The 19,927-nt window shown below is 41.8% G+C and overlaps 1 long non-coding RNA gene across 1 annotated transcript in view; it reads right to left on the bottom strand.

Annotated features, from left to right (window-relative positions):
- Nucleotides 1–6,698: 6,698 nt before the first annotated feature.
- LOC143688345 (uncharacterized) overlaps nucleotides 6,699–19,927 on the bottom strand; it is a 72,959-nt gene continuing 59,730 nt past the window's right edge. Inside the window, exon 3 of the long non-coding RNA XR_013177962.1 lies at nucleotides 6,699–6,885. This is a non-coding gene — a long non-coding RNA (uncharacterized LOC143688345). The remainder of the gene's footprint in view (nucleotides 6,886–19,927) is intronic.

Raw genomic sequence — 19,927 nt, 5'->3', positions numbered from 1 at the left:
GCTGAGAAAGATGAGACTTATCACATGTAAAATCAGGTAAAGCAGAGCAGGTATCACAGTTCCCTTTCATATCTGAAAGGGGGTCATCAAGCTGTCCACGGTAGGTACTGCTGCTGGGGGCTATTTCTCTCTTCTCCCTCCCCCTCCCCCACCCTCCATCTCTCCCTCGTGCTCTCTCTCCGTCTATCTCACACGTACCTGCTCGATACTCTAATTTTTCTACAGGCACATGTTGTGTGGCATTTTTATGTAATAAAATAAGCATAATTAAATTGTTTATGCCTGTCGTCTATACCAGGCCTAAATCACAGTAGGTAATTCATACATGTTTTTCTTTTAATTCCTTCGGAAAATAACAGCAGGTAGCATTTATTAGGCACTTATGATATGCCTGCCAGGCACTGTACTAAGCATTTTATAGACATATGTTACCTCATTTAAGCCCCACAACCACACTGAAAGGCGGGCACTGTTATTCTGTCCTTTTACAAAGTGAGGAAGTAAAGACAAAGGGTACGAGGATGGGGTGAGACCCCAGAGCTCGTGAGTAGCAGAAGCAGGCGCCCGACGCTGGGGCTCGTCTGAACCCCCCCACTGAGGGGCGACTCGACTGTGACATCCAGCGCTGACACAGTGTGTGGCACCCTTACACTTTTCCACAAACAGGCAGATGTCCTCACGAGTGTGATAGCAAAGAAAAGACTTGTCCCAGTCTAGGGAGTTGAACTCCTCATACCAGTTAGAAATCTGATCTATAGCAATAGATTTCAGTGTAATAGCTAGAAAATGTTTATGAAATTAAAACATGAGGTTGGTGAATAGATTATGGATTTTTTTTTTTTTATGGGCAGGCACTGGGAATTGAACCTGGGTCTCCGGCATGGCAGGTGAGAACTCTGCCTGCTGAACCACCGTGGCCCACCCAGATTATGGATTCTTAATTAGTCCTACAAGTGGAAAGGAAATGTCCCCTTGTTGAAGGGGACATACTTTGCACCTACATTTTAATAGGGTCTATAAGATGTTTCTCGAGATCTGTAACATTTCGTGAGAATATTGAACGCCTGCTAGGAAAACAGCTACAGGGGGCGGGGGGTGACCTTAGGCCCCATAGAGATATGTCAACACCCTAAAAGCACAGTCTGTGAATGTACCTGATTTACAGGTGCAGCTACCTCAAGAGGATGAGACTTCAGGGCTATCTGGGCGGGCACCAAATCCAGTGGCACGTGTCCTTACAGGAGAAAGGCAGAGGGAAATTTGGGGCAGACAGAGTCAGAAGAGACACTGAGAAGAGGAGGAGGCCACGTGAAGACAGAGGATGCGGCCACAAGCCCAGCCGGGGCAGGAGCCCGCCAGAAGCTGCCGGAGGCAAGGACGGCCCCTCCCCTAGAGCCTCCCGAGGGAGTCAGCCCTGCCCACCCCTCAAATGCAGATTTCTGAACCCCAGAACTGTGAGAGAACAAGTTTCTGTTATGTATACCTCCAAATGTGTGCTAATCTATTGCAGCAGCCATGGGAAACTCAACTTTAAAGGGTTTTCTAATTGTCCATTTTTCTCCTTCCCACATTCTAAAGCAAGTTGAAATTTTAAATATTCCAAATTTTCAGACATAAGTCCAGAATTGAAAGGTTTTGTATTGAAACATCTATGAGCTTCAGCAGGGGAGAGAGGTGCATTCTCCCCTACTAAATTAAACGCCCTCTGAGCTAGGACTGTGGATAATTTGTCCTGCTGCCCAGGATAGTGCTGGGCTCATCCTAGGAGCTCAGCATTTGATCAGTAATTGAATGGAAAGACAGCAAAAGTTCCTGCCTCTGGTACCTCTCCGACTGGTTCATAGAATTTGGGAAGCGAGATCATCCAAGGCTAATTTGAAGCAGAGATAACCCATTTGTTGATTATTAAGTGAACTATACAATGTAATTAATCTCTTAAAGCTTATCATAATCTATTGATAATTCATTCTCTTATTCATACCAAACATTTAAAGGATCATTAAGAGCAAGAGATGCAGGCGTCCAAACTGTGATTGCTATTGAAATACACTTCAGAACGTAGAGTAGGTTCTATAATGCTTACAGAATAGAACAAAACTAATTCAATCAGCAAGTAAACAAAGCTATGCAGTTTTATTTTAGTGTTTATATAGTGTCCCAGCTATACTTTAGTGTTTGAGAAAAGTGACATCTAAACGATTCCAAATTACCTTCTCAGTACTCAGCTTTCCTTCTCTCTGCTAACTGAGAAGAGATGTAATTCCAGAAGGGAACTGGGCACTGAGTTCTGCTCACTTTTCCTTTATAATTGTTACCCCTTTCTAACTGATAATGCCTTTAATTATTTTCCATTCATGAAGGAAACTTAAAAACATCTGAGGGTAGTAGGATGCAACTTTCAACGTGTTCAGGGTTTGGTCCAGAGGCATCTACAGATGCTCTTACTCAACCTGCCAGTTTCCCACCCAGGCTCCACGCCCAAATGTTCTCAAATTGGCATAGTACTAGCTACCATCTCACATATGTTGACCCACTACTTCCTTCCAATCACCCTCTAAGAGGTCATGTTGGAATTAAACCCATTTCATTGATGGGGAAAATGAGCCACACAGAGAGTAAGTGACTTGGGCAAGATCACAGAACTCATTGGTGGAGGAACCCGGCTTATACCCTGCCTTCCCAGCTGGGGACCTCCAGTTCTTACCCTCACTTCCATGTTGGAATAAGTAGAAACTTCCTTAGAGTACCAGGATGCGCAGTTAGGAAGTCAAACCCAGGCCTTTTCCCATTGATGGAAACTTGTATCTTTGGAATGTCCTATCCCATTGCCGGGACAACTCCTGAATTACTGATGGGAAGTTTTTTGGTGGTTGTTATTTTAGTATTTTGTAGAAGAAGCCTGCTCAGCAAGAAAATTATGAACCCAGCATCTGTTACTGGCTTGTTGTCCCATTATGTAACAATTTGACAAAATGCCCAAAGCCTCAGACAATAGATTCATTTATAAAATACTGTGTTTTAGCTGGTGGCATTCTATAGACTGAATCATTCTTATAAAATAAATAAATACATCCCGTCGACTTCAAAATCGTTTTCCCAGCCCCTCCCTTTGTAGGCCTGATGTGCTTTCCCACACAACCTGTGGTGATAGAAAGCTTCCCTGACTCGTAAAACTGGAAATTGCACAGGAGATCTGGGGGCTGTTGGAGGCGCTGAAAGAATGGCAGTGTGGGGAGCCAAGTCTTTAGAATTTCTCTTTCACAGGCATAACAGGAGCATTATGGCGATGTGGGTTATTGATTGCTCTCTTCAAAGGAACCCCAAGGTTTTTTGTGTCTTTAATGACTCACGCAGTAGAGGGTGTCGAACGAGTAACTCATCATTCCCTTCTTCTCAAGAAGTCACCTTCTGAATAGGTGGAGTCTTCCGGCCATGCAGTTTCTCGGCACTTCATTCATTTATCTAATTTGATAAATACGTTGTTTTTTCTTTTTCAATGCAGCACTCCAATAAGCACCAGAAATAAGAAGTAATAGAACAACATTCCTGACCTCAAGGCATTCCCAATCCAAAAACAGTGAAACAGATAGAAGACACAGACATCTTCAAGACAAAGAGCTCGCCTGAGAGCCCACTAGAGGGAGGACATTTGCAGGTACCTCACTCGGGAGGTGAGACTCTCCCCCAAATAGCTCGGAGTTGAGCCTTCCAGGATGAAAAGTTTGCTAGACATCCAGACAGAGGGAGAGAGAGTGCAAATGCATGAGGAGACACCCGGGCTTTGAGGAGGCAGCCTGAAGGTCATGGGGGTGAGGGGAAGGGAGAGGAGCCAGGCCAGAACCATGGGGTGGGGGGAGGTGTACAGGGTTAGCACCTGGAGACTAGGGAGCTACTGCAGGCTAGGGGGTCACAGAGTCAGCGATCTGAGTGGGTTGCAGCCATGAGCTAGAATTGGACAGAATGGAGACGTACTTGATGACTGTAGAGAGCTTTGAGGGCCGAAGCCCAAAGCCCAAAATGTCCTTAGACCAGAAGGGTCACCCAGTGCTGAGCTGGGGAACTTCAGTGCCTGCCACACCATCACCTCTGCTAGCCCTTCTCCTGTCACCCTAATACACAACCCCAGTTTAAAGGAAGAGGGATGGGCTTGCTGTGCAAAGGTAGTGTGGTAGTTAGATTTAGGTGTCAACTTGGCCAGGTGAAGGTGCCTAGTTCTGTTGCTGTGGACTTGAGCCAATGGTACGTGAACCTCATCTGTCACTCATTACATCTACAGTCAGCTAGAAGGCATGCCTGCTGCAATGAATGATGTTTAATTTAATTGGCTGGTGCTTAAATGAGAGAACTCAACACAGCACAGCCCAAGCAGCTCAGCATACCTCATCTCAGCACTCGCAGCTCAGCCCAGGCCTTTGGAGATGCAGAAAGGAATCACCCTGGGGAATGTTGTTGGAACCCAGAGGCCTGGAGAGAAGGCCAGCAGAGATCACCCTGTGCCTTCCCACGTAAGAAAGAACCTCAGTTGAAAGTTAGCTGCCTTTCCTCTGGAGAACTATACATTAACTTAACAAATCCCCTTTTATTGGAAGCCAATCCATCTCTGGTGTATTGCATTCTGGCAGCTAGCAGACTAGAACAGGCAGCCTCATGCCACCTCCCACCAAGCTCCTTCCAACCAGGTTGCTTCAACAAAACTCCACTCTACACTCTGAGCAACCACCAAGAACCAGGAAGACACATGCAGAAAAGGAAATGGGTTCCAGGACCTCAGTCTGGGTAATAATTTGTTTGACTTTTTTTTTTTAATAATTTCAAACTTATAGGACAGTTGCAAAAATAATATAAAACCCACATAGAGAACTCCAATATTCCCCCAATATACTGTTTTAGTTTCCTGGCTGCCAAAACAAATGCCATGCGATGGTTTGGCTTAAACAATGGGAATTTATTGGTTCGTAGATTTGAGGTTAGAGAAATCCAAAATCAAGGTGTCATCAAGGCAATGCTTTATCCCGCCTTCTAGGCTGGCTGCTGGTGATCCATGGTCCTGTGCTTTTCTGTCACATGGCAGTGACATGCTGGCCTCTCCTTTCTCTTCCAGGTTCTGTAGATGTTCAGCTTCTGGCTTCTTTTCTGTCTGACTTTCACCGTGCTTATAAAGGACCCCAGTAATCCTGATTTAAAACCCCTCATGCTGATTCATTTGGACCACTGCAGTAACATCTTGAAGAGATCTTATTTACACTGGGGCCACATTCACAAGAATGGATTAAGTTTAAGAGTATGTTTTGCTGGGGTACATAGCTCCAAGCCCCCACAACCCCATACCCGTACACCCAGATTTTCCAACTTTTAAAATATATCTCTTTCTCTACCTATCTGTCCATCCATTCCTCATCTGTCTATCGTATGTATGCACCAGTTTCCTAGTTGCTAAAACAAATACCACAGAATGGGTTGGCTTAGCAGCAGAAATGTATTGGCTCATAGTATCAGAACTAGAAGGCTTGCTTCCTCCTGGGGTTGGTATCTTCTAGCAGCCCAGTAATCTCTAGGGTTCTTTGGTTTTTCTATCACATGGCAATACACATGGCATTGTCCTCTCCTTTCTCTTCTGGGTTCAGTTGTCTTCCAGCTTCTGCTTTTCCTTTGGCTTTCTTCCATGTCCAGTTTCCTTTGCTTATAAGGATTCAGCCATACTGGAGTAAGGCTCACTCACATTGATCATGGGCACCTTAGCGAATGACATCTTCCAAGTTCATATTTACAAATGGGTCCACATCCACAGGACCAAGGGATCTGAACATACCTTTTGTGGGGGATATGATTCAATCCCAACCCTACCTACCTATTTTGTAAACATTAAAGAATAAATTGCATGCATCGTGCTCTTTGGATATGTAATGCTTCCATGTATATTTCCTAAAAGCAATGATATTCCCTTGTGTAATCACCTTAAATATAGTTATCAAGTTCAAGAAATTTAACTCCAAATTGTTCAGTTGACCTAATAACATCCCTTTGGACATTTTCTCCTCACTATTAGATCTAGTCCAAGATCACATGTCACAAATTTAATTGTCATTGTCTTTTTAGTATCTCTCTTTTTTAAAAAAAAGTATATATATAAAAAAGTATATATAGTACTTTTTTTTAAAAGAGAGATACAATATAAAAGTTCCCATTTCCCACTAAATTTGGGTAATAATTGATAATAATCATAGCCAGTATTGATCAAGGGCTTGCTCAAGCACAATATCATGCATTTTCCCTTCATTATGGTCTTAAAGCTTTATAAGATCTCTGCAAGGAACTCTGTGATAAGCCATCACTATACTGTGCTGGTGTTTATCTGTTGTTGCCACGATTTCTTCATTTTTAAAATCAACTACTGTTAAAATTTATCAACCTTTTACATACATATCATTTACTTTCAAAAATAAAATACTAAGCTATTATAATATTCAGACCCATTCAAGAATATAGCTACTCAAAATTAAAATGGATTTTAAAATATTTAAATTCTACATAATTATTAAATTATTTAAACATTATTATTATCAAAAAAGCTATTCTTACATCCTAGAGACCCTGAATTTTCTAGATATTAATTTGGAACAAATTTCTAATTTTTATTATTTCATATTCCATCAATTGATCCATTTAACTTTACAGAATGATTTTGTAGTTGTTGTTCATCTTAGAGACAAACTGGATGGGAACATTGATGCAAGGGAAGCGCACTTTCTTCTAAATTCCACGTAACTGTTACGCCAACAATGACCCTGGGAGAGAAGCCAATAATGCGAAGAGAGGCAAAGCCGTGTTCCCGTCCTCGTAAGCCACATGAAGCCTCTCTCATAGCAAGATCCATCTCTGCACAATCTGTGAACATAATGCATGCATTAGCTATTTTGATTCAAGTGTTCAATTACTTGCTACAAAAAGAATCCTGTTACTGAGCTGTGTGGTCAGATTTGCAAGGCTAACTTCAGGGGAATCATCAGATAAGAAGCCAATGAGACACTCCAAGGGAAAGAATGGGACAGAGTGCCCAAGGCATGGGAGGAAGGGCTGGATACCAGGGCTGGTCAATAGGTGTCCACAACAGCTGGTACCTGACACAGCTGGGACAGAGGGAGGCAGGAGAAGTCATCTAAACCCACCCATCTCTGAGCACATTTCAGCATTATTAACTGGTAAAATTAGCCATATCTTAGGCCCAGTCCCTTCTCCTTTCTCCCATGGGATTATTGTCAGAGCAATCCAAATTTTGGTCATCTCAAAGGGTCAGATGCTCCAGCCATACTTGTGAAGGGGAGAGCATCACATTTCCCCGGGGGACTTCACTCACCAAGATTAATCCGTGGGAGAAGAGCATGATAACAAATGAGGAAATACACCTGGCACAACTTGAGTGACAGACATAACATTAACTTACTTAGGATGTTCTTTAAAAACATGTCTCTCTAAGCTGTCAGGGTGAGGTTCAACATAAAAACCACAACCCACCCAGATGTACAATGGAGTCTAGTAGTTAAATCAATGATCCATCATCACAAAGGATTTTCTTCTCTCTGAAGATATCCTGTCCATAACCTGCCAGGAGAACACCTCCAACGAGGGCAGTGCTTTCAACACCAAACTGAACGCTGGACGTCCGCCAGCCAATTGCATAACTGTGGTTCCCAGAACTGAAAAACAAACTCTTCTTCAGTGTTTTCATACCACGTAACCACATACCTCCTCCCACTCTCCCGGAGTTTAAAATAAATGTTATTATTCCACTAGCTTTAAGTAAATTCGTAGTTACCAAAATATCTCTAATCAAGTGAAACTGTCGGCGGTATTTAATTATCAATGGCAAGGTTTCCAAAAAATATTTTTATATCCATTCCACTACAGTTATATCAACACACGGCCAACGTTTTAAAGCAGTCAGTTGAAGCTTTACCCATACAAAACCCTCCAACGGGGTTCCCATGTGTTTGCTTTGTTGACATTATTTCGACACTTGTGGGTGTTGGAGACAGCTCAATGTTTTCGAATCTCCTCCTTTGGCTTCCAGGACACAGCTCAGTTCCCTTGTATCTAGACTCTTCTCTAGAACAGAGCTGGCAGAATTTTTTTTTAATCACTCATTGGTATCACTTTAACTCAATCCGTGCCAATGTAATCGAGCATTCTTTAAAAAGCTGGGGTGTCATTCTAAGTTTTTCTTTATATTCCGATCTTTGATACATGCCCAAGCTCTGCTGCTAAGGAAAGTCTTGGTGGCACTTTCCCCAAAGCACACTGCTCTTAGGTGGCCTTCCTCCAACCCCCATTTCCAGAAGTGCTCATGGCACGTCTCACACGGATATAAACCAAGAACAAGATGAGGTTACCTAGATGCCTCTAGAAATAAAACCTGGGTTTGACTTTGATCTTCAACTTGTGAAGAGAAATACTATCAATTTTTGCATGTTGATCTTGTATCTCGCCACTTTGCTGAGCTTGTTTTTTGGCTCTATGAGCTTTGTTGCAATTTTTTAGGACTTTATATATATATAGGACAGTGTCATCTACAAATAGTGAAAGTTTTACTTCTTCCTGGCCAGTGTGAATGCCTTTTTCTTGCCCAACTGCTCTAGCTAGAACATCTAGCACAATCCTTGCCTTGTTCAGATCGTAGAGGGAAATCTTTCATTCTTTCACCGTTGAGTATGATGTTAGCTGTGGGTTTTTTTCATTATGCCCTTAATTTTGTTGAGGAAGTTTCCTTCTGTTCCTGTTTTTTTTGAAGTGTTTTATCAAGAATGGATGCTGAATTTTGTTAAATACCTTTTCTGCATCAATTGAGATGATCATTTGTTTCCCCCCATTCATTCTGTTGATATGTGTATTATATTAATTGATTTTCTTGTATTGAACCACCCTTCAGTATGGGATAAAACCCACTTGATCGTGATTTATAATTCCTTTAATGTGCCGTTGGATTCAACTTGCAAGTATTTTGTTGAGGATTTTTGCATCTATATTCATAGGAGAAATTGGTCAGTAATGTTTCTTCTCTTGTAGTATCTTTATCTGGCTTTGGTGTTAGGGTGATATTGGCTTCATAGAGTGAGTTAGGTAGTATTCCCTCCTCTTGAATTTTTTGAAAGAGTTTGAGCAGGATTGGTACTATTTCTTCAGTTAGTACCAATGATTTGTGGAATTCATCCATGAAGTCATCTGGGTTCACTTAAAAGTGGTTAAGATGGGAAATTTTGTGCAATATATACATTACCACAATAAAATTTTTAAATAAAACTCCATGTGAAAACAAGGTGGTGATCAAAAAGTAGCACCGCTGGGTCTCAGTTACCACATCTATAAAATTAAAGGTTCTGAAAAAAATAAATCAAATTAAGGGTTCAAATTGGATTCTTCCAACTCGGAAATGAGAATGACTCTAGGATTCATCCAGTACTGACCATCCTTACGGAAACATTTCCTGGAAAATGTTCATAAGAGAAATTTTATAGGGCTTGTTTTATGTTGGGAGGTTTTTGCTGACAAATTCAATCTCTGTACTTATAATTGGTCAGTTGAAGTCTTCTATTTCTTCTAGAGTCAGTTTAGTTGTTCAAATGTTTCTAGGAATTCTTCCATTTCCTCTGAGTTGTAAAATTTGCTGGCATACATTTGTCTGTAGCATTCTTATGATCCTTTTTATTTCTATGGGGTCAGAAGTGAAGTCCTGCTCCTCTCATTTCCAATTTTATTTATTTGCATCTTCTCTCTTTTGCTCTTCACCAGTCTAGCTAAAGGTTTGTTAATTTTACTGATCTTCTCAAAGAACCAATTTTTGGTTTTTGTTCATTTTCTCTGTTGTTTTTTTATACTCAATTTCATTGACTTTTGCTCTAACCTTTGTTATTCTTTCCTTCTGCTTGCTTTGGAATTAGCTTGCTGTTCTTTTTCTATTCCTCCTCGTGTGCAATTAAGCCTTTGATTTTAGCTCTTTCTTCTTTTTTAATACAGGCATTTAGGATAATAAATTTCCCTCTCAACGCTGCCTTTGCTGCAGCCCATAAATTGTGTTTTGTTGCTGTGGTGGTTGTTGTTTTGCGTGGGCAGACACCAGGAATCAAACCCGGGTCTCCGGAATGGCAGGCAAGAACTGTGCCACGGAGCCACCATCGCACCACCCATCCCATAAGTTTTGATATACTGTGTTCTTCTACAGATGTTTTCATTCATCTCAATATGTTTACTGATTTCTCTGGCAATTTTTTCTTTGATCCACTAATTTAATCTCCATATATTTTTGACTTTCCCAGTTCTCTCACTGTTACTGATTTCAAGCTTTATTCCATCATGGTCAGAGAAAGTGCTTAGTATCATTTCAATATTTTTAAATTTATTGAGACTTGTTTTGTGGCCCAACATGTGGTCTATCCTGGAGAATGATCCATGAGCACTTGAGAAGATGTGTGTCTTGCTATTTTGGGTTTCAATGTCCTTTCTATGTCTATTAGGCCTAGTTCATTCGTCATATTATTCAAGTTCTCAGTTGTCTTTTGATCCGTTGTCTAGATGTTCCGACCATTGATGAGTGTGGTGTATTGAAGTCTCTGACTATTATTGCAAAGACATCTATTTTCCCTTCAGTTTTGCCAGTGTTTGCCTCATGTATTTTGAGGTAACATGGTTAGGTATATAAATATTTATGATTGTTATTTCTTCTTGGTGGATTGCCCTTTTTTTACTATATAATGTGCTTCTTTGTCTCTTATACCAGATTTGCATTTGAAGTCTATTTTGTCTGGTATTAGTATAGCTACTCCAACTCTTTTTTTGGTTCCTGTTCACATGGAAAATCTTTTCTCAGACTTTTACTTTCAACCTATTTGTGTCCTTGGGTCTAAGGTGAGTCTCTTGTAGATAGCATATATACGAATCGTACTTTTTTATCCTTTGTGTCAATCTGTGACTTTTGATTGGGGGGTTTAATCCATTAACATTCAATATTTTTGCTATAAAGGCGATACTTCAACTATTGGGTTTTTTTTGTTTATGTCGTAACTTCTTTTTGTCTCTCTTTTTATCCTTTTAGTTAGACTTTCTAATAATCTTCATTCCTGATTACCTTGATGAGTTTATTCTGAAAGTCAGCTTTTTCCTCTTGCCTAGGATTTTATTGGTGATTGACTTTGTAATAAAGCTCTTATTTGACACTTGGTTCAACTTATTATAGACCTTTAAAATTGCCCATGTTGAATGAGAAAGGCTTCTTGACCAAAAGAGGAAAAAGAGAAATGAGACAAAGTTTCAGTGGCTGAGAGATTTCAAGCAGAGTCGAGAGGTTAGCCTGGAGGTTATTCTTATGTATTATATAGATATTCCTTTCTGGTTTATGTGTATTGAAGTGGCTGGAGGGAAGTATCTGAAACTGTTGAACTATGTTCCACTAGCCTTAATTCTTGAAGAAATCTATATAACTATATCGCTTTCACAATGTGATTGTGTGGTCCTGAAAACCTTGTGTCTAATGCTCCTTTTATCTTGGGTATGGACAGGTAGGTTAAAAAATACATAAATAATAGGGGGAGATAGAGGGTAAAAATTGGTAAATTGAAATACTAGTGGTCAATGATATGGAGGAGTGATGGGGTATGGGATGTATAAGTTCTTTTTTTCTTTTTATTTCTTTTTCTGGAGTGATGTAAATGTTCTGAAATTATCATGGTGATGAATACACAACTATGTGATGATACTGTGAGCCATTGATTGTATAATATGGTTGGGTGTGTGTGTGTGTCTATTTCTCAATTAAAATATTTTTTAAAAAAGAATTGCCCATGTTTAACTGATGAGATTTTTTTCAGCTCTTCTTCATTGGAGTCTTGTCCTGGGTATGCAGACAATTGTTAAGATTGCAGTATTTGTGCCATTGTTTCACCCTGGAAAGAAAGCCTTCTTTCATCTGTTCCTTCTCTAGGAATCTTGATCTGTTGTTTGTTTTTGCTTTGCTTCTATAGTTTGTTTGTTCACTCTTTTTTCATTTCCTCTGTCTGCTTTGCTTGGAGTGCAAATTCTGGAAGAAGGGTCACCCTAGAGAGGACTTTCCAAAGTCAGTATTTCCCAGCCAAAACAGGGCCAGGGTCCCACAGCCATTAACTGGTATCATTAGCAAATGTATACCTGGAGCAATTTGTCTAACACCCAAGGAATTTCTGCCCAGACCACAGAAAACTCCGTATAGGCTAGGAAAGCCCTATTAGAGTCAGTATGTATGGCAAAGCATTTATTTGAAGCATATCTTATATTCATTTAAAAAGTTAATGTTGGGGGTACGAGGGTAGTTCAGTGGTAGAATTCTCACCTGCCATCCAGGAAACCCAGTTTCAATTCCCAGCCCATGCACTTCCCAAAACAAACAAACAAACAAAAACCAAACAAATAAGCAAACAACAACAACAAAAAAGAATCAACAAGTGGTTTTGCAGTGATGGGATACTCACATGGAAAAAGAATGAAATGTTATCCCTGACATACAGCATACAAAAAAAAATTTTTTTTTAATTAATGTGACAAGATTGGGGGAAAGCTCCTTTGTATAAAGTTCCCATGCTCTTGGAGAGCCCCCAAATCAGTTCATTGCTGTAGGTACTTTTAAAAATCTGTACTGGTTGATATTCTGCTTGTTCTCTAGCAGGAAGGATTCTGGATGAGGACAGAAAATGCTACTCTGCTGTTCCCTCATTACCAACAAATCATCTCTCCCTCCAGACATTCTCTGAGCAATTGTTAGGCAAGCCCAGATGGCCGGAGCTCCCAAACCAGACTGTCAGATTCCTGAGCTAAGTCTTTTCCCGAGAGGATCCACAATCATCCATGCAAGCTGGTGTCAAGACGACTGAGAAACTGCTTCTGTAAAAAGTTCTCCAGCTTGCAGACTAAAACCCCATGGGTGTTTATTTGGGCAGAAGAATTTCTCACTTCATTTCTCTTTTAGCCTAAGAATGGTCAGTAGATAATTTTCCATTCTTCTGGAACTGCAAAGGATGCTTTATTAAACCCTGGGTAACTGGGACAATGGAGGGGGGCTGACTAATAAAGAAGAAGAAAAGGAGAAAATAGCACCCGCATTTTATATGGGAAACTGAAAATGGCTTTTACAACAGGTGAGGATGAAACACATTTCTGCATGCGGCAGATCGGGTAGAATGACAGAGATGCAGGTGGCCCCTGGCCAAGCACATGGGTTAATCCTCATCAGTGCCCAGTGGCCGACCCTTCTCCCTGGGTCTGACAACCACCACGGTAGGAGTCTGAAAACTCAGGGAACCATGCCCGACACCTGGTGTTATGGCTCTGTTGTGGTGGGGGTACAGCAGATGACACTGCCCACCCTCCCAGACACTGACCCAAAGTCAGTGTCACTCAAGGCAGGGACGCTGGCGCACACTCCTTCTCTGGTGTCTGCAGCTTTGCTTCAAGAAGGAGATCATGTAGCAGAGAAGCTTGGCCTACCTATAGTCATGCCTAAGAGTTACTTCTGGAGGACCTCTTTTGTTGCTCAGATGTGGCCTCACTCTCTCTAAGCCCAAATCTGTAAGTGAAATCACTGCCCTCCCCGCTATACTTTCATCCAGGGATGAAAGTCTCTCTGGTGACATGGGAGATGACTCCCAGGGATGAGCCTGACCATGGCACCATGGATTGATAGTGCCTCCCTAACCAAAAGGGGGAAAAATTATAACAAATAAGGTATCAGTGGCTGACAGAGTTCAAATAGAGTCAAGAGGCTACTCTGGAAGCTACTCTTACGCAAGCTTCAGCTAGACATTACTACTTATTATGGTTTGCTAACCCCCAACAAAACCATTCCTTCCAACCCTAAAGAACATCTAGGGTTTAATCTGAGATTCTACAAAGATTCCATGAACTATGATTACTTTCCAGAAACCTACAACTTCCAAATGGGTTCCTAGACCAGATAAGTCCTGAAACCTAGAGCAGACAGCCTCTCCAGAATATCAACTAGTTCCATCCCGTATTGCATATTATCAATAGCCCTTTCCAATACAGAAAAAGCTAGAATGGACATAGCCCAAATATCCCTAAAGATTGGGAGAAAAATCAAAGGAGAAGGTGGAGTTATAACAAAGAAAATAGGATTTAACAAATGACTATGACTGCTGAATCATTGCATTGATATTTCTTTTAGTCTCCAGTGTCTTGGAGCAGCTAGAAGTAAAAACCTAAAATTGTGAACTGTAACCCATACCAAATTTTGAAATCTGTTGTACAACTAATTGTTGTGGTGTGCTTTGAATTTATTGTTTTTTGTGTGTCTGTGTTATTTTTCACAATTAAAAAAAAGGGAGTTCATTGCCCCCAACTCACTATCTAAAGTCACCCCCCAGCAGCACAGCCTAAAATAAAGCTTTGGACACAAGTTGTGCATTTGGAAGGTGACTCCAAGAAACACCATGGTTCCAGGGTGGGGTTAGAGAAAGAAGAAGGCCAACCAGGGGCCCTACTGGGCAGGTCCCACTGCGAGCAGCTAAGGTTTGCTCCTAACAGGACTGTGGGAGACAGAGTGGAACATGCCACAGAGTTTTTCCAGCTGAGGGTTGGGGGAAGGCCCCAGGGGTGTTATCCCCCAGCTCCGCCTTGTCCTGAGGCCTCAATCCCGGACCCTCTCACCACCCCACAATGGGGGCCCAGAGTGCCATGACTACAGACCTCAAGGTAGGTTCCAAGGGGAAGGCACACAGTGATGTCTGCCATCCTCCTCTCCCAGCTTCTGGTTTCAAATCTCTCTCAGCTTCTGGCATCTCCTGGGGCATTGCTTTCTGTATCTCCTAATGTCTGCATCTGTGTCCCCTCCAAAATGTTTCCCTCTCTTAAAGGACTTCAGTAAGAGCCACCTTGAATAGGTGGGATCACATCTCCATCCGATCAAAAGTCCCACCTACAATTGGGTGGGTCACATCTCCATGGAAACAACCCAATCAAAAGGTCCCACCCAACAATAGGTCTCCCCCACAAGATTGGATTACAAGAACATGGCTTTTCTGGGGTACATAACAGTTTCATACCAGCATATTCCACCCTCTGGATCCCCCAAAAAATATGTTCTTTTCATATACAAAATACATCCATTCCATCATAATGTCACAAACACCTTAAACCATTTTGGTAAAAATACAAATACAATACCAAGTCAAGAACAGTATAAAATCTTATCAAATCAGCTACGGGAGGGGTGTGTCCTAAGGCAAAATTCTTCTCTAGCTATGGACCTGTGAAACTTAGAGCAAGTTATCTGTTGCCAATATTCAAAGGAGGGACAGTTATAAGATAAATGTTCTCATTTCCATAGGAAGAAATTGGGTCACTGAACCTAAACAATTCCAAAAACCTGCAGGGCAGACTCCATTTAGATATCGAAGTCTGAAAGTGACTCATCCTCAGGGATTTAGAAAGCATCAGGCCCACCTTTTCCAAGGTCCTACACAGTGAGTGGCCTTGGTCTGTCCAAACACTGGGGTGAGGGTTACAACACTGAGGAGGATCAGGGAGACCACATGGACCTTGGCCCCACCCAGGTATCTGGTAGCACATGGATTCTCTGCCACTTCCAGTGCACATGCTCAACCCCTTTCAAGCAATGGGGTGGCCACTCCACCCAACTCCCAGGAAATGTGCTCCACCCTCTCAGAGGCCCAGGGCACTGAAATTCTTCCTGAACTCATGGCAGAAGGTCTGCCATCTACTTTCTAGGCAAACTCACCCCTTCCACATGCATGTGTGGATCCACTCCCCTGGCCTGAGGTTTCTTGGCTTCTGTGGTTCTGCTTTTGAAGTTATTTTTTCTTCAATTTGTCCCTTTTCTCTCCCTTTTAGTCCTGACTGACAGTGGTTTCATTTATACAGATCTCACAGCACTCTTGTCAGTTTTCCGTGCAGCATACACAGATCACAACCATCAGACAATAGGAATTTCCACAAATCCTTTCTGAATAACTCCATTTCTAATCTTGGCTTGTCCTGAAATAGTTGAATGTTTCCATGTTTGTTTGAATCCTCACATGGGGCACTGTTCTCTGAGTCTCACTTTATGGAAGCCCAGAATTTTCCAGACCATCAATTTCTAGTTTCCTTGCACCTGAATTCAGTTCTAAGCTTGTCCCTTTCCTGTCACATTTTACTATATACTGCAAGGAGAAACCAAGCTGTATTTTCCATACTTACTTTGGTAGTTTCCTCAGCTAGATATCCAAGTTCATCACCTTCAAATTCTTTCTTCCATCCAACACCAGGACTCAATTTTGCCAAATTCTCTGCCACTTTAAAACAAGGATCACATTTCTTCCAGTTTGCAATGGCACATTCATCATTTCTCTCTAAGGTCTTATTGAAAGAACTTTTAGCATCATATTTCTACCAACAGTCTCTTCAGAGCATTCTAGGCCTTTCCTTTTATGCTCCTCACAATTCTTTCAGAATCTTCCTCTTATCCATGTAAAAAGCTGTTCCAACATGTTTGGTATTTTCAAACTCACCAGCACTCCATTTCTTTGGTACCAAATATGTGTTGGTTTGCTAATGCTGCCAGAATGTAATATACCAGAAATGGATTGGCTTTTACAAAGGAGATTTGTTACAATTCTAAGGCCATGAAAATGTCCAAATTAAGGCAGCAACAAGAGGATACCTTCACTCAAGAAAGGCTGATCACCTCTGGGGTTTCTTTGTCATGTAGGAAGGCATATAATGATATCTGCTGTCCTCTCCAGGCTTCTGGTTTTAAACAGCTCTCTCAGCTTGGTATCTCCTGGGGCATTTCCTTCTGCATCTTCAAACCTTTGTGTCTGTATTTTCTCCAAAATGTTTTCCTCTCTTGAAGGACTCCAGTAAGCAGGTTAAGATCCACCTTGAATAGGCAGAGTCACATATCCATCTAAGTAAAAGGTCCCACCCATAATTGTATGGGTCATATCTTCATGGAAACAACCTAATCAAAAGGTCCCACTCTACAACAGGTCCACTCCCACAAGACTGGGTTAGAAGAACATGGCTTTTGGGGGGTAAACAGTTTCAAACCAGCAGAATTCCTTTCTAATAAATTTGTCTCTGCTTAGATCAATGTGTCAGTCTCTGTTGTGTGTAACTGAGAATGCTTCTGACACTACAGGTTAAATTTAGACCTGAAAACAGGAATTCAGCAATGTCAGCCACAGCCTACTACCCAAAGTTAAGAAAGTCAAGGTGTCACACACACACAAAAAAAAACATGACTAAAGCAAGATAGTCGTAGGTGAGTCTGAGGAATACTTTTTACAAAATAAGATGACAAGACTTCTGGGAAGATGGCTGAATAGAGCACCTTGAGATTAGCCCTGCACCATGGAAAAGTTAGAGAAGGGAAAGGAGGGCAACTGATTTGGCAATTCAGGAGTACAGCTGACCTGGGAGAGATCTGCACCACATGGGGCAGACCTGGTTGCAGAGGCTGAGGAACTGAGAGGCAGAAAGCTGGAGCCTGTTGTGGAGGCACAGAGCCACGGAACCCACGAGAGTGCACAGATGGGAACATGGGACTAAGAAGTAAGCGAGGCCATGTTCCTTGGGCACACTACCCTCACCAGTGCAGTCCAGTGACCAGTGACTCACCCCACACCCTATGCACCTGAACCCCAACACCCGCTCCCATTCCCCGCACTCCAGGCACCCCCGCCCCACTAGTTCCCAGTGCATATACCTGCCCACCACCCCCACCCAAAGTGCAGCCCAACCCACCTCTCCTGCACCCCTCCTGTAACCTGCAGGCTGTTGCCAGCATATAAAGGTTGCAGGCACTAACCTCCATACCTAAGCTACTCCTACCCCCAACCCATAGTGGGGCAGCCTCACTCTGCCCCGCCCCCACCAAGTTCTGCACATCCATTTATGGCATTCCCAGGCCCATGCATGCGCACGGACCACCAATCACATCATTCAGCTCTGGGAACTACTACATGTTACAGCATTCCAAGAACCACACATGCGCACAGCCTCAGCCTCACTTCCCAGCTCTGAGAAAATGCTAGCCTGCACAGCCAGGTCACAGCTGCCCCCCATCCATGAAGGCATAACACCGACCTGCTGTCACAGCCCTATGCATGCGTGCAAAGGGCCCATGCCCTAGACCAGTGCACACCAGGTTTACGCACCCAGACTGGTGCGCCCACACAGCTGCATCCTCCCTGGCCGCTGGGCACCCACAGTCACAGCATCAGTGTAACATCCCCAACCTGCACCTATACCTGCCCTGAAACAAATCACTGCACTGAGTGCCCCATGCCCTGCTCCCTGCTGTACAACTGTCCCGCAAACACAAGGCCTTAGACTATTGAAAGAAATCAACTCCCAAAGTGAATGAAACAAGATATTTACATGCCATGAAGACAGCAGAAGATCCTAAGCATATCACAATGCAGATAGATATAGCCCTGCCTAACAACCAAATTAAAACACCAGAGGAGACACAGACATTGGAACAACTAATCAAAGGTGTTCATACAACTCTACTTAATAAATAAGTGGGAAAGCAAATGACATAAAGGAGATCAAGAAGACAGAAGAGCACAAAGAGGAACTTGAAAGAATGAATAGAAAAATAATGGAAACACAGAGATTAAAGACTTTCTTGACCAAATAAAAAGCATATTAGAAACACACAACACCATATTTGAAGAGACAGAAGAAAGAATAAGTGATATAGAGGATGGGATAATTGACTTCAAAGACTCAAAATAGCAAATGGCAAAAAAGATGGAAAAAAAATTGAATGGGAACTCAGGAAAATGATAGACAAAACAAAGTGCACAAATAAAAGAACCATTGGTGTCCCAGAAGGAGAAGAGAGGAGTAAAGGGCTAGGAAGAGTAGTTGAGGATATAATGGGGGTAGAACTTCCCAACCTTCATAAAGGACATAAATATACAAGTCAAAGAAACCCAAAGAACTCCAATAGAATAAATCCAAATAGGCCTTCCCCAAGACACACACTAATCAGTCTGTCAAATATTGAAGAGAAGCAGAAAATCTGAAAGCAGCAAGATAAAACAATCTACTACATACAAGAGAAACCAAGTAAGATTGAGTTCAGACTACTTAACTAGTACCCTGGAGGCAAGAAGGCAGTGGTATGATACATTCAAGATCCTGAAAGAGAAAAACTTCCAGCCAAGAATTCAGTACCTAGCCAAATTATCCTTCAAAATTGAGGGAGGGATTAAAGTTTTCACAGACAAAGAAGTCCTGAAAGAATTTGTCAACAAGAGACCAGCCCTATAAGAAATACTAAGAGGAGTTCTGCCAGCTTAAAAAAAAAGGAGAGGGAGATCTGCTTATAAGAGACTCATCTTAGACACAAGGATACAAATAGGTGGAAAGTGAAAGGATGGAGAAACACTTTCCACACAAGTTGTAAACAAAAGAAAGCAGGAGAAGCTATACTAATATCAGACAAAACAGACTTTAAATATAAAAACATCATAAGAGACAAAGGGGGCAGGCCACAGTGGCTCAGTGGCAGAGTTCTCACCTGTCATGCTGGAGACCCGAGTTCGATTCCCGGTGACTGCACATGCAAAAAAAAAAAAGATAAGAGACAAAGGAGGATACTATATACTAATTAAAGGGTCAATTCACCAAGAAGATATAACAATCATAAATGTTTATGCTCCCAATGAAGGAGCTCCAAAGTACATGTGACGGACATTGGCAAAACTGAAGGGAGCAATAGATGTTTTAACAATAATAGTAGGAGACTTCAATACACCACTCTCCTCTATAGATAGAACAACCAGACAGAAGGTCAACAAGAAAAGAGAGAAGTTAAATAATTTGATAAATGAATTAGACCTAACAGACATACATAGGTCATTGGACCCCAAAGCAC

This window comes from Tamandua tetradactyla, chromosome 1 (genome assembly GCF_023851605.1).
Source record: "Tamandua tetradactyla isolate mTamTet1 chromosome 1, mTamTet1.pri, whole genome shotgun sequence".
Lineage (NCBI taxonomy): Eukaryota > Metazoa > Chordata > Mammalia > Pilosa > Myrmecophagidae > Tamandua > Tamandua tetradactyla.
This window is presented reverse-complemented; position numbering and strand designations above follow the sequence as displayed.